Source organism: Atractosteus spatula (genome assembly GCF_055471065.1).
Source record: "Atractosteus spatula isolate fAtrSpa1 chromosome 26 unlocalized genomic scaffold, fAtrSpa1.hap1 SUPER_26_unloc_1, whole genome shotgun sequence".
In the NCBI taxonomy this organism is placed as follows: Eukaryota; Metazoa; Chordata; class Actinopteri; order Semionotiformes; family Lepisosteidae; genus Atractosteus; species Atractosteus spatula.
The window spans coordinates 55051-67684 of NW_028296644.1; positions in this window are offsets into that span (position 1 = coordinate 55051).

Below are 12634 nucleotides of genomic sequence, written 5' to 3' on the forward strand. Positions count from 1 at the left end.
GGCTGAGTAAACGCGTTTATTTCGGGCTGAAAAACACGTTTTGAAAACTGTGCTGTTCCTGCCCTATAACTTACATGGGGGTGACCAAAGTTGCCTAAACGTGTTTATTTCTGCTGAAAAACACGTTTTGACAATTTCAGCACACTGGGGTTAAGGGCTGACTCAGGGGGCTCTTCTGAGCCAGGCAGTTACACTGCGATTCTAAGGGCTGAGAAAACGCGTTTATTTCGGGCTGAAAAACTCGTTTTGAAAACTGTGCTGTTCCTGCCCTATAACTTACATGGGGGTGACCAAAGTTGCCTAAACGTGTTTATTTCTGCTGAAAAACACGTTTTGACAATTTCAGCACACTGGGGTTAAGGGCTGACTCAGGGGGCTCTTCTGAGCCAGGCAGTTACACTGCGATTCTAAGGGCTGATAAAACGCGTTTATTTCGGGCTGAGAAACACGTTTTGAAAACTGTGCTGTTCCTACCCTATAACTTACATGGGGGTGACCAAAGTTGCCTAAACGTCTTTATTTCTGCTGAAAAACACGTTTTGACAATTTCAGCACACTGGGGTTAAGGGCTGACTCAGGGGGCTCTTCTGAGCCAAGCAGTTACACTGCGATTCTAAGGGCTGAGAAAACGCGTTTATTTCGGGCTGAAAAACACGTTTTGAAAACTGTGCTGTTCCTGCCCTATAACTTACATGGGGGTGACCAAAGTTGCCTAAACGTCTTTATTTCTGCTGAAAAACACGTTTTGACAATTTCAGCACACTGGGGTTAAGGGCTGACTCAGGGGGCTCTTCTGAGCCAGGCAGTTACACTGCGATTCTAAGGGCTGAGAAAACGAGTTTATTTCGGGCTGAAAAACACGTTTTGAAAACTGTGCTGTTCCTGCCCTATAACTTACATGGGGGTGACCAAAGTTGCCTAAACGTCTTTATTTCTGCTGAAAAACACGTTTTGACAATTTCAGCACACTGGGGTTAAGGGCTGACTCAGGGGGCTCTTCTGAGCCAGGCAGTTACACTGCGATTCTAAGGGCTGAGAAAACGCGTTTATTTCGGGCTGAAAAACACGTTTTGAAAACTGTGCTGTTCCTGCCCTATAACTTACATGGGGGTGACCAAAGTTGCCTAAACGTCTTTATTTCTGCTGAAAAACACGTTTTGACAATTTCAGCACACTGGGGTTAAGGGCTGACTCAGGGGGCTCTTCTGAGCCAGGCAGTTACACTGCGATTCTAAGGGCTGAGAAAACGCGTTTATTTCGGGCTGAAAAACACGTTTTGAAAACTGTGCTGTTCCTGCCCTATAACTTACATGGGGGTGACCAAAGTTGCCTAAACGTCTTTATTTCTGCTGAAAAACACGTTTTGACAATTTCAGCACACTGGGGTTAAGGGCTGACTCAGGGGGCTCTTCTGAGCCAGGCAGTTACACTGCGATTCTAAGGGCTGATAAAACGCGTTTATTTCGGGCTGAAAAACACGTTTTGAAAACTGTGCTGTTCCTACCCTATAACTTACATGGGGGTGACCAAAGTTGCCTAAACGTCTTTATTTCTGCTGAAAAACACGTTTTGACAATTTCAGCACACTGGGGTTAAGGGCTGACTCAGGGGGCTCTTCTGAGCCAAGCAGTTACACTGCGATTCTAAGGGCTGAGAAAACGCGTTTATTTCGGGCTGAAAAACACGTTTTGAAAACTGTGCTGTTCCTGCCCTATAACTTACATGGGGGTGACCAAAGTTGCCTAAACGTCTTTATTTCTGCTGAAAAACACGTTTTGACAATTTCAGCACACTGGGGTTAAGGGCTGACTCAGGGGGCTCTTCTGAGCCAGGCAGTTACACTGCGATTCTAAGGGCTGAGAAAACGAGTTTATTTCGGGCTGAAAAACACGTTTTGAAAACTGTGCTGTTCCTGCCCTATAACTTACATGGGGGTGACCAAAGTTGCCTAAACGTCTTTATTTCTGCTGAAAAACACGTTTTGACAATTTCAGCACACTGGGGTTAAGGGCTGACTCAGGGGGCTCTTCTGAGCCAGGCAGTTACACTGCGATTCTAAGGGCTGAGAAAACGCGTTTATTTCGGGCTGAAAAACACGTTTTGAAAACTGTGCTGTTCCTGCCCTATAACTTACATGGGGGTGACCAAAGTTGCCTAAACGTCTTTATTTCTGCTGAAAAACACGTTTTGACAATTTCAGCACACTGGGGTTAAGGGCTGACTCAGGGGGCTCTTCTGAGCCAGGCAGTTACACTGCGATTCTAAGGGCTGAGAAAACGCGTTTATTTCGGGCTGAAAAACACGTTTTGAAAACTGTGCTGTTCCTGCCCTATAACTTACATGGGGGTGACCAAAGTTGCCTAAACGTCTTTATTTCTGCTGAAAAACACGTTTTGACAATTTCAGCACACTGGGGTTAAGGGCTGACTCAGGGGGCTCTTCTGAGCCAGGCAGTTACACTGCGATTCTAAGGGCTGAGAAAACGCGTTTATTTCGTGCTGAAAAACACATTTTGAAAACTATGCTGTTCCTGCCCTATAACTTACATGGGGGTGACCAAAGTTGCCTAAACGTCTTTATTTCTGCTGAAAAACACGTTTTGACAATTTCAGCACACTGGGGTTAAGGGCTGACTCAGGGGGCTCTTCTGAGCCAGGCAGTTACACTGCGATTCTAAGGGCTGAGAAAACGCGTTTATTTCGTGCTGAAAAACACATTTTGAAAACTATGCTGTTCCTGCCCTATAACTTACATGGGGGTGACCAAAGTTGCCTAAACGTCTTTATTTCTGCTGAAAAACACGTTTTGACAATTTCAGCACACTGGGGTTAAGGGCTGACTCAGGGGGCTCTTCTGAGCCAGGCAGTTACACTGCGATTCTAAGGGCTGAAAAAACGCGTTTATTTCGGGCTGAAAAACACATTTTGAAAACTGTGCTGTTCCTGCGTTATAACTTACATGGGGGTGACCAAAGTTGCCTAAACGTCTTTATTTCTGCTGAAAAACACGTTTTGACAATTTCAGCACACTGGGGTTAAGGGCTGACTCAGGGGGCTCTTCTGAGCCAGGCAGTTACACTGCGATTCTAAGGGCTGAGTAAACGCGTTTATTTCGGGCTGAAAAACACGTTTTGAAAACTGTGCTGTTCCTGCCCTATAACTTACATGGGGGTGACCAAAGTTGCCTAAACGTGTTTATTTCTGCTGAAAAACACGTTTTGACAATTTCAGCACACTGGGGTTAAGGGCTGACTCAGGGGGCTCTTCTGAGCCAGGCAGTTACACTGCGATTCTAAGGGCTGAGAAAACGCGTTTATTTCGGGCTGAAAAACTCGTTTTGAAAACTGTGCTGTTCCTGCCCTATAACTTACATGGGGGTGACCAAAGTTGCCTAAACGTGTTTATTTCTGCTGAAAAACACGTTTTGACAATTTCAGCACACTGGGGTTAAGGGCTGACTCAGGGGGCTCTTCTGAGCCAGGCAGTTACACTGCGATTCTAAGGGCTGATAAAACGCGTTTATTTCGGGCTGAGAAACACGTTTTGAAAACTGTGCTGTTCCTACCCTATAACTTACATGGGGGTGACCAAAGTTGCCTAAACGTCTTTATTTCTGCTGAAAAACACGTTTTGACAATTTCAGCACACTGGGGTTAAGGGCTGACTCAGGGGGCTCTTCTGAGCCAAGCAGTTACACTGCGATTCTAAGGGCTGAGAAAACGCGTTTATTTCGGGCTGAAAAACACGTTTTGAAAACTGTGCTGTTCCTGCCCTATAACTTACATGGGGGTGACCAAAGTTGCCTAAACGTCTTTATTTCTGCTGAAAAACACGTTTTGACAATTTCAGCACACTGGGGTTAAGGGCTGACTCAGGGGGCTCTTCTGAGCCAGGCAGTTACACTGCGATTCTAAGGGCTGAGAAAACGAGTTTATTTCGGGCTGAAAAACACGTTTTGAAAACTGTGCTGTTCCTGCCCTATAACTTACATGGGGGTGACCAAAGTTGCCTAAACGTCTTTATTTCTGCTGAAAAACACGTTTTGACAATTTCAGCACACTGGGGTTAAGGGCTGACTCAGGGGGCTCTTCTGAGCCAGGCAGTTACACTGCGATTCTAAGGGCTGAGAAAACGCGTTTATTTCGGGCTGAAAAACACGTTTTGAAAACTGTGCTGTTCCTGCCCTATAACTTACATGGGGGTGACCAAAGTTGCCTAAACGTCTTTATTTCTGCTGAAAAACACGTTTTGACAATTTCAGCACACTGGGGTTAAGGGCTGACTCAGGGGGCTCTTCTGAGCCAGGCAGTTACACTGCGATTCTAAGGGCTGAGAAAACGCGTTTATTTCGGGCTGAAAAACACGTTTTGAAAACTGTGCTGTTCCTGCCCTATAACTTACATGGGGGTGACCAAAGTTGCCTAAACGTCTTTATTTCTGCTGAAAAACACGTTTTGACAATTTCAGCACACTGGGGTTAAGGGCTGACTCAGGGGGCTCTTCTGAGCCAGGCAGTTACACTGCGATTCTAAGGGCTGAGAAAACGCGTTTATTTCGGGCTGAAAAACACGTTTTGAAAACTGTGCTGTTCCTGCCCTATAACTTACATGGGGGTGACCAAAGTTGCCTAAACGTCTTTATTTCTGCTGAAAAACACGTTTTGACAATTTCAGCACACTGGGGTTAAGGGCTGACTCAGGGGGCTCTTCTGAGCCAGGCAGTTACACTGCGATTCTAAGGGCTGAGAAAACGCGTTTATTTCGTGCTGAAAAACACATTTTGAAAACTATGCTGTTCCTGCCCTATAACTTACATGGGGGTGACCAAAGTTGCCTAAACGTCTTTATTTCTGCTGAAAAACACGTTTTGACAATTTCAGCACACTGGGGTTAAGGGCTGACTCAGGGGGCTCTTCTGAGCCAGGCAGTTACATTGTGCTTCTAAGGGCTGAGAAAACGCGTTTATTTCGGGCTGAAAAACACGTTTTGAAAACTATGCTGTTCCTGCCCTATAACTTACATGGGGGTGACCAAAGTTGCCTAAACGTGTTTATTTCTGCTGAAAAACACGTTTTGACAATTTCAGCACACTGGGGTTAAGGGCTGACTCAGGGGGCTCTTCTGAGCCAGGCAGTTACACTGCGATTCTAAGGGCTGAGAAAACGCGTTTATTTCGGGCTGAAAAACACGTTTTGAAAACTGTGCTGTTCCTGCCCTATAACTTACATGGGGGTGACCAAAGTTGCCTAAACGTCTTTATTTCTGCTGAAAAACACGTTTTGACAATTTCAGCACACTGGGGTTAAGGGCTGACTCAGGGGGCTCTTCTGAGCCAGGCAGTTACACTGCGATTCTAAGGGCTGAGAAAACGCGTTTATTTCGTGCTGAAAAACACATTTTGAAAACTATGCTGTTCCTGCCCTATAACTTACATGGGGGTGACCAAAGTTGCCTAAACGTCTTTATTTCTGCTGAAAAACACGTTTTGACAATTTCAGCACACTGGGGTTAAGGGCTGACTCAGGGGGCTCTTCTGAGCCAGGCAGTTACACTGCGATTCTAAGGGCTGAGAAAACGCGTTTATTTCGGGCTGAAAAACACGTTTTGAAAACTATGCTGTTCCTGCCCTATAACTTACATGGGGGTGACCAAAGTTGCCTAAACGTCTTTATTTCTGCTAAAAAACACGTTTTGACAATTTCAGCACACTGGGGATAAGGGCTGACTGAGGGGGCTCTTCTGAGCCAGGCAGTTACACTGCGATTCAAAGGGCTGAGAAAACGCGTTTATTTCGGGCTGAAAAACACGTTTTGAAAACTGTTTTGTTCCTGCCCTATAACTTACATGGGGGTGACCAAAGTTGCCTAAACGTCTTTATTTCTGCTGAAAAACACGTTTTGACAATTTCAGCACACTGGGGTTAAGGGCTGACTCAGGGGGCTCTTCTGAGCCAGGCAGTTACACTGCGATTCTAAGGGCTGAGAAAACGCGTTTATTTCGGGCTGAAAAACACGTTTTGAGAACTGTGCTGTTCCTGCCCTATAACTTACATGGGGGTGACCAAAGTTGCCTAAACGTCTTTATTTCTGCTGAAAAACACGTTTTGACAATTTCAGCACACTGGGGTTAAGGGCTGACTCAGGGGGCTCTTCTGAGCCAGGCAGTTACACTGCGATTCTAAGGGCTGAGAAAACGCGTTTATTTCGGGCTGAAAAACACGTTTTGAAAACTGTGCTGTTCCTGCCCTATAACTTACATGGGGGTGACCAAAGTTGCCTAAACGTGTTTATTTCTGCTGAAAAACACGTTTTGACAATTTCAGCACACTGGGGTTAAGGGCTGACTCAGGGGGCTCTTCTGAGCCAGGCACTTACACTGCGATTCTAAGGGCTGAGAAAACGCGTTTATTTCGGGCTGAAAAACACGTTTTGAAAACTGTGCTGTTCCTGCCCTATAACTTACATGGGGGTGACCAAAGTTGCCTAAACGTCTTTATTTCTGCTGAAAAACACGTTTTGACAATTTCAGCACACTGGGGTTAAGGGCTGACTCAGGGGGCTCATCTGAGCCAGGCAGTTACACTGCGATTCTAAGGGCTGAGAAAACGCGTTTATTTCGGGCTGAAAAACACGTTTTGAAAACTGTGCTGTTCCTGCCCTATAACTTACATGGGGGTGACCAAAGTTGCCTAAACGTGTTTATTTCTGCTGAAAAACACGTTTTGACAATTTCAGCACACTGGGGTTAAGGGCTGACTCAGGGGGCTCTTCTGAGCCAGGCAGTTACACTGCGATTCTAAGGGCTGAGAAAACGCGTTTATTTCGGGCTGAAAAACACGTTTTGAGAACTGTGCTGTTCCTGCCCTATAACTTACATGGGGGTGACCAAAGTTGCCTAAACGTCTTTATTTCTGCTGAAAAACACGTTTTGACAATTTCAGCACACTGGGGTTAAGGGCTGACTCAGGGGGCTCTTCTGAGCCAGGCAGTTACACTGCGATTCTAAGGTCTGAGAAAACGCGTTTATTTCGGGCTGAAAAACACGTTTTGAAAACTGTGCTGTTCCTGCCCTATAACTTACATGGGGGTGACCAAAGTTGCCTAAACGTCTTTATTTCTGCTGAAAAACACGTTTTGACAATTTCAGCACACTGGGGTTAAGGGCTGACTTAGGGGGCTCTTCTGAGCCAGGCAGTTACACTGCGATTCTAAGGGCTGAGAAAACGCGTTTATTTCGGGCTGAAAAACACGTTTTGAAAACTGTGCTGTTCCTGCCCTATAACTTACATGGGGGTGACCAAAGTTGCCTAAACGTGTTTATTTCTGCTGAAAAACAAGTTTTGACAATTTCAGCACACTGGGGTTAAGGGCTGACTCAGGGGGCTCTTCTGAGCCAGGCAGTTACACTGCGATTCTAAGGGCTGAGAAAACGCGTTTATTTCGGACTGAAAAACACGTTTTGAAAACTGTGCAGTTCCTGCCCTATAACTTACATGGGGGTGACCAAAGTTGCCTAAACGTCTTTATTTCTGCTGAAAAACACGTTTTGACAATTTCAGCACACTGGGGTTAAGGGCTGACTCAGGGGGCTCTTCTGAGCCAGGCAGTTACACTGCGATTCTAAGGGCTGAGAAAACGCGTTTATTTCGGGCTGAAAAACACATTTTGAAAACTATGCTGTTCCTGCCCTATAACTTACATGGGGGTGACCAAACTTGCCTAAACGTCTTTATTTCTGCTGAAAAACACGTTTTGACAATTTCAGCACACTGGGGATAAGGGCTGACTGAGGGGGCTCTTCTGAGCCAGGCAGTTACACTGCGATTCTAAGGGCTGAGAAAACGCGTTTATTTCGGGCTGAAAAACACGTTTTGAAAACTATGCTGTTCCTGCCCTATAACTTACATGGGGGTGACCAAAGTTGCCTAAACGTGTTTATTTCTGCTGAAAAACACGTTTTGACAATTTCAGCACACTGGGGTTAAGGGCTGACTCAGGGGGCTCTTCTGAGCCAGGCTGTTACACTGCGATTCTAAGGGCTGAGAAAACGCGTTTATTTCGGGCTGAAAAACACGTTTTGAAAACTGTGCTGTTCCTGCCCTATAACTTACATGGGGGTGACCAAAGTTGCCTAAACGTGTTTATTTCTGCTGAAAAACACGTTTTGACAATTTCAGCACACTGGGGTTAAGGGCTGACTCAGGGGGCTCATCTGAGCAAGGCAGTTACACTGCGATTCTAAGGGCTGAGAAAACGCGTTTATTTCGGGCTGAAAAACACGTTTTGAAAACTGTGCTGTTCCTGCCCTATAACTTACATGGGGGTGACCAAAGTTGCCTAAACGTGTTTATTTCTGCTGAAAAACACGTTTTGACAATTTCAGCACACTGGGGTTAAGGGCTGACTCAGGGGGCTCTTCTGAGCCAGGCAGTTACACTGCGATTCTAAGGGCTGAGAAAACGCATTTATTTCGGGCTGAAAAACACGTTTTGAGAACTGTGCTGTTCCTGCCCTATAACTTACATGGGGGTGACCAAAGTTGCCTAAACGTCTTTATTTCTGCTGAAAAACACGTTTTGACAATTTCAGCACACTGGGGTTAAGGGCTGACTCAGGGGGCTCTTCTGAGCCAGGCAGTTACACTGCGATTCTAAGGGCTGAGAAAACGCGTTTATTTCGGACTGAAAAACACGTTTTGAAAACTGTGCTGTTCCTGCCCTATAACTTACATGGGGGTGACCAAAGTTGCCTAAACGTCTTTATTTCTGCTGAAAAACACGTTTTGACAATTTCAGCACACTGGGGTTAAGGGCTGACTCAGGGGGCTCTTCTGAGCCAGGCAGTTACACTGCGATTCTAAGGGCTGAGAAAACGCGTTTATTTCGTGCTGAAAAACACGTTTTGAAAACTATGCTGTTCCTGCCCTATAACTTACATGGGGGTGACCAAAGTTGCCTAAACCTGTTTATTTCTGCTGAAAAACACGTTTTGACAATTTCAGCACACTGGGGTTAAGGGCTGACTCAGGGGGCTCTTCTGAGCCAGGCAGTTACACTGCGATTCTAAGGGCTGACAAAACGCGTTTATTTCGGGCTGAAAAACACGTTTTGAAAACTGTGCTGTTCCTGCCCTATAACTTACATGGGGGTGACCAAAGTTGCCTAAACGTGTTTATTTCTGCTGAAAAACACGTTTTGACAATTTCAGCACACTGGGGTTAAGGGCTGACTCAGGGGGCTCTTCTGAGCCAGGCAGTTACACTGCGATTCTAAGGGCTGAAAAAACGCGTTTATTTCGGGCTGAAAAACACGTTTTGAAAACTGTGCTGTTCCTGCGTTATAACTTACATGGGGGTGACCAAAGTTGCCTAAACGTCTTTATTTCTGCTGAAAAACACGTTTTGACAATTTCAGCACACTGGGGTTAAGGGCTGACTCAGGGGGCTCTTCTGAGCCAGGCAGTTACACTGCGATTCTAAGGGCTGATAAAACGCGTTTATTTCGGGCTGAAAAACACGTTTTGAAAACTGTGCTGTTCCTACCCTATAACTTACATGGGGGTGACCAAAGTTGCCTAAACGTCTTTATTTCTGCTGAAAAACACGTTTTGACAATTTCAGCACACTGGGGTTAAGGGCTGACTCAGGGGGCTCTTCTGAGCCAAGCAGTTACACTGCGATTCTAAGGGCTGAGAAAACGCGTTTATTTCGGGCTGAAAAACACGTTTTGAAAACTGTGCTGTTCCTGCCCTATAACTTACATGGGGGTGACCAAAGTTGCCTAAACGTCTTTATTTCTGCTGAAAAACACGTTTTGACAATTTCAGCACACTGGGGTTAAGGGCTGACTCAGGGGGCTCTTCTGAGCCAGGCAGTTACACTGCGATTCTAAGGGCTGAGAAAACGAGTTTATTTCGGGCTGAAAAACACGTTTTGAAAACTGTGCTGTTCCTGCCCTATAACTTACATGGGGGTGACCAAAGTTGCCTAAACGTCTTTATTTCTGCTGAAAAACACGTTTTGACAATTTCAGCACACTGGGGTTAAGGGCTGACACAGGGGGCTCTTTTGAGCCAGGCAGTTACACTGCGATTCTAAGGGCTGAGAAAACGCGTTTATTTCGGGCTGAAAAACACGTTTTGAAAACTGTGCTGTTCCTACCCTATAACTTACATGGGGGTGACCAAAGATGCCTAAACGTGTTTATTTCTGCTGAAAAACACGTTTTGACAATTTCAGCACACTGGGGTTAAGGGCTGACTCAGGGGGCTCTTCTGAGCCAGGCAGTTACACTGCGATTCTAAGGGCTGAGAAAACGCGTTTATTTCGGGCTGAAAAACACGTTTTGAAAACTTTGCTGTTCCTGCCCTATAACTTACATGGGGGTGACCAAAGTTGCCTAAACGTCTTTATTTCTGCTGAAAAACACGTTTTGACAATTTCAGCACACTGGGGTTAAGGGCTGACTCAGGGGGCTCTTCTGAGCCAGGCAGTTACACTGCGATTCTAAGGGCTGAAAAAACGCATTTATTTCTGGCTGAAAAACACATTTTGAAAACTGTGCTGTTCCTGCGTTATAACTTACATGGGGGTGACCAAAGTTGCCTAAACGTCTTTATTTCTGCTGAAAAAACGTTTTGACAATTTCAGCACACTGGGGTTAAGGGCTGACTCAGGGGGCTCTTCTGAGCCAGGCAGTTACACTGCGATTCTAAGGGCTGAGTAAACGCGTTTATTTCGGGCTGAAAAACACGTTTTGAAAACTGTGCTGTTCCTGCCCTATAACTTACATGGGGGTGACCAAAGTTGCCTAAACGTGTTTATTTCTGCTGAAAAACACGTTTTGACAATTTCAGCACACTGGGGTTAAGGGCTGACTCAGGGGGCTCTTCTGAGCCAGGCAGTTACACTGCGATTCTAAGGGCTGAGAAAACGCGTTTATTTCGGGCTGAAAAACTCGTTTTGAAAACTGTGCTGTTCCTGCCCTATAACTTACATGGGGGTGACCAAAGTTGCCTAAACGTGTTTATTTCTGCTGAAAAACACGTTTTGACAATTTCAGCACACTGGGGTTAAGGGCTGACTCAGGGGGCTCTTCTGAGCCAGGCAGTTACACTGCGATTCTAAGGGCTGATAAAACGCGTTTATTTCGGGCTGAGAAACACGTTTTGAAAACTGTGCTGTTCCTACCCTATAACTTACATGGGGGTGACCAAAGTTGCCTAAACGTCTTTATTTCTGCTGAAAAACACGTTTTGACAATTTCAGCACACTGGGGTTAAGGGCTGACTCAGGGGGCTCTTCTGAGCCAAGCAGTTACACTGCGATTCTAAGGGCTGAGAAAACGCGTTTATTTCGGGCTGAAAAACACGTTTTGAAAACTGTGCTGTTCCTGCCCTATAACTTACATGGGGGTGACCAAAGTTGCCTAAACGTCTTTATTTCTGCTGAAAAACACGTTTTGACAATTTCAGCACACTGGGGTTAAGGGCTGACTCAGGGGGCTCTTCTGAGCCAGGCAGTTACACTGCGATTCTAAGGGCTGAGAAAACGAGTTTATTTCGGGCTGAAAAACACGTTTTGAAAACTGTGCTGTTCCTGCCCTATAACTTACATGGGGGTGACCAAAGTTGCCTAAACGTCTTTATTTCTGCTGAAAAACACGTTTTGACAATTTCAGCACACTGGGGTTAAGGGCTGACTCAGGGGGCTCTTCTGAGCCAGGCAGTTACACTGCGATTCTAAGGGCTGAGAAAACGCGTTTATTTCGGGCTGAAAAACACGTTTTGAAAACTGTGCTGTTCCTGCCCTATAACTTACATGGGGGTGACCAAAGTTGCCTAAACGTCTTTATTTCTGCTGAAAAACACGTTTTGACAATTTCAGCACACTGGGGTTAAGGGCTGACTCAGGGGGCTCTTCTGAGCCAGGCAGTTACACTGCGATTCTAAGGGCTGAGAAAACGCGTTTATTTCGTGCTGAAAAACACATTTTGAAAACTATGCTGTTCCTGCCCTATAACTTACATGGGGGTGACCAAAGTTGCCTAAACGTCTTTATTTCTGCTGAAAAACACGTTTTGACAATTTCAGCACACTGGGGTTAAGGGCTGACTCAGGGGGCTCTTCTGAGCCAGGCAGTTACACTGTGCTTCTAAGGGCTGAGAAAACGCGTTTATTTCGGGCTGAAAAACACGTTTTGAAAACTATGCTGTTCCTGCCCTATAACTTACATGGGGGTGACCAAAGTTGCCTAAACGTGTTTATTTCTGCTGAAAAACACGTTTTGACAATTTCAGCACACTGGGGTTAAGGGCTGACTCAGGGGGCTCTTCTGAGCCAGGCAGTTACACTGCGATTCTAAGGGCTGAGAAAACGCGTTTATTTCGGGCTGAAAAACACGTTTTGAAAACTGTGCTGTTCCTGCCCTATAACTTACATGGGGGTGACCAAAGTTGCCTAAACGTCTTTATTTCTGCTGAAAAACACGTTTTGACAATTTCAGCACACTGGGGTTAAGGGCTGACTCAGGGGGCTCTTCTGAGCCAGGCAGTTACACTGCGATTCTAAGGGCTGAGAAAACGCGTTTATTTCGGGCTGAAAAACACGTTTTGAAAACTGTGCTGTTCCTGCCCTATAA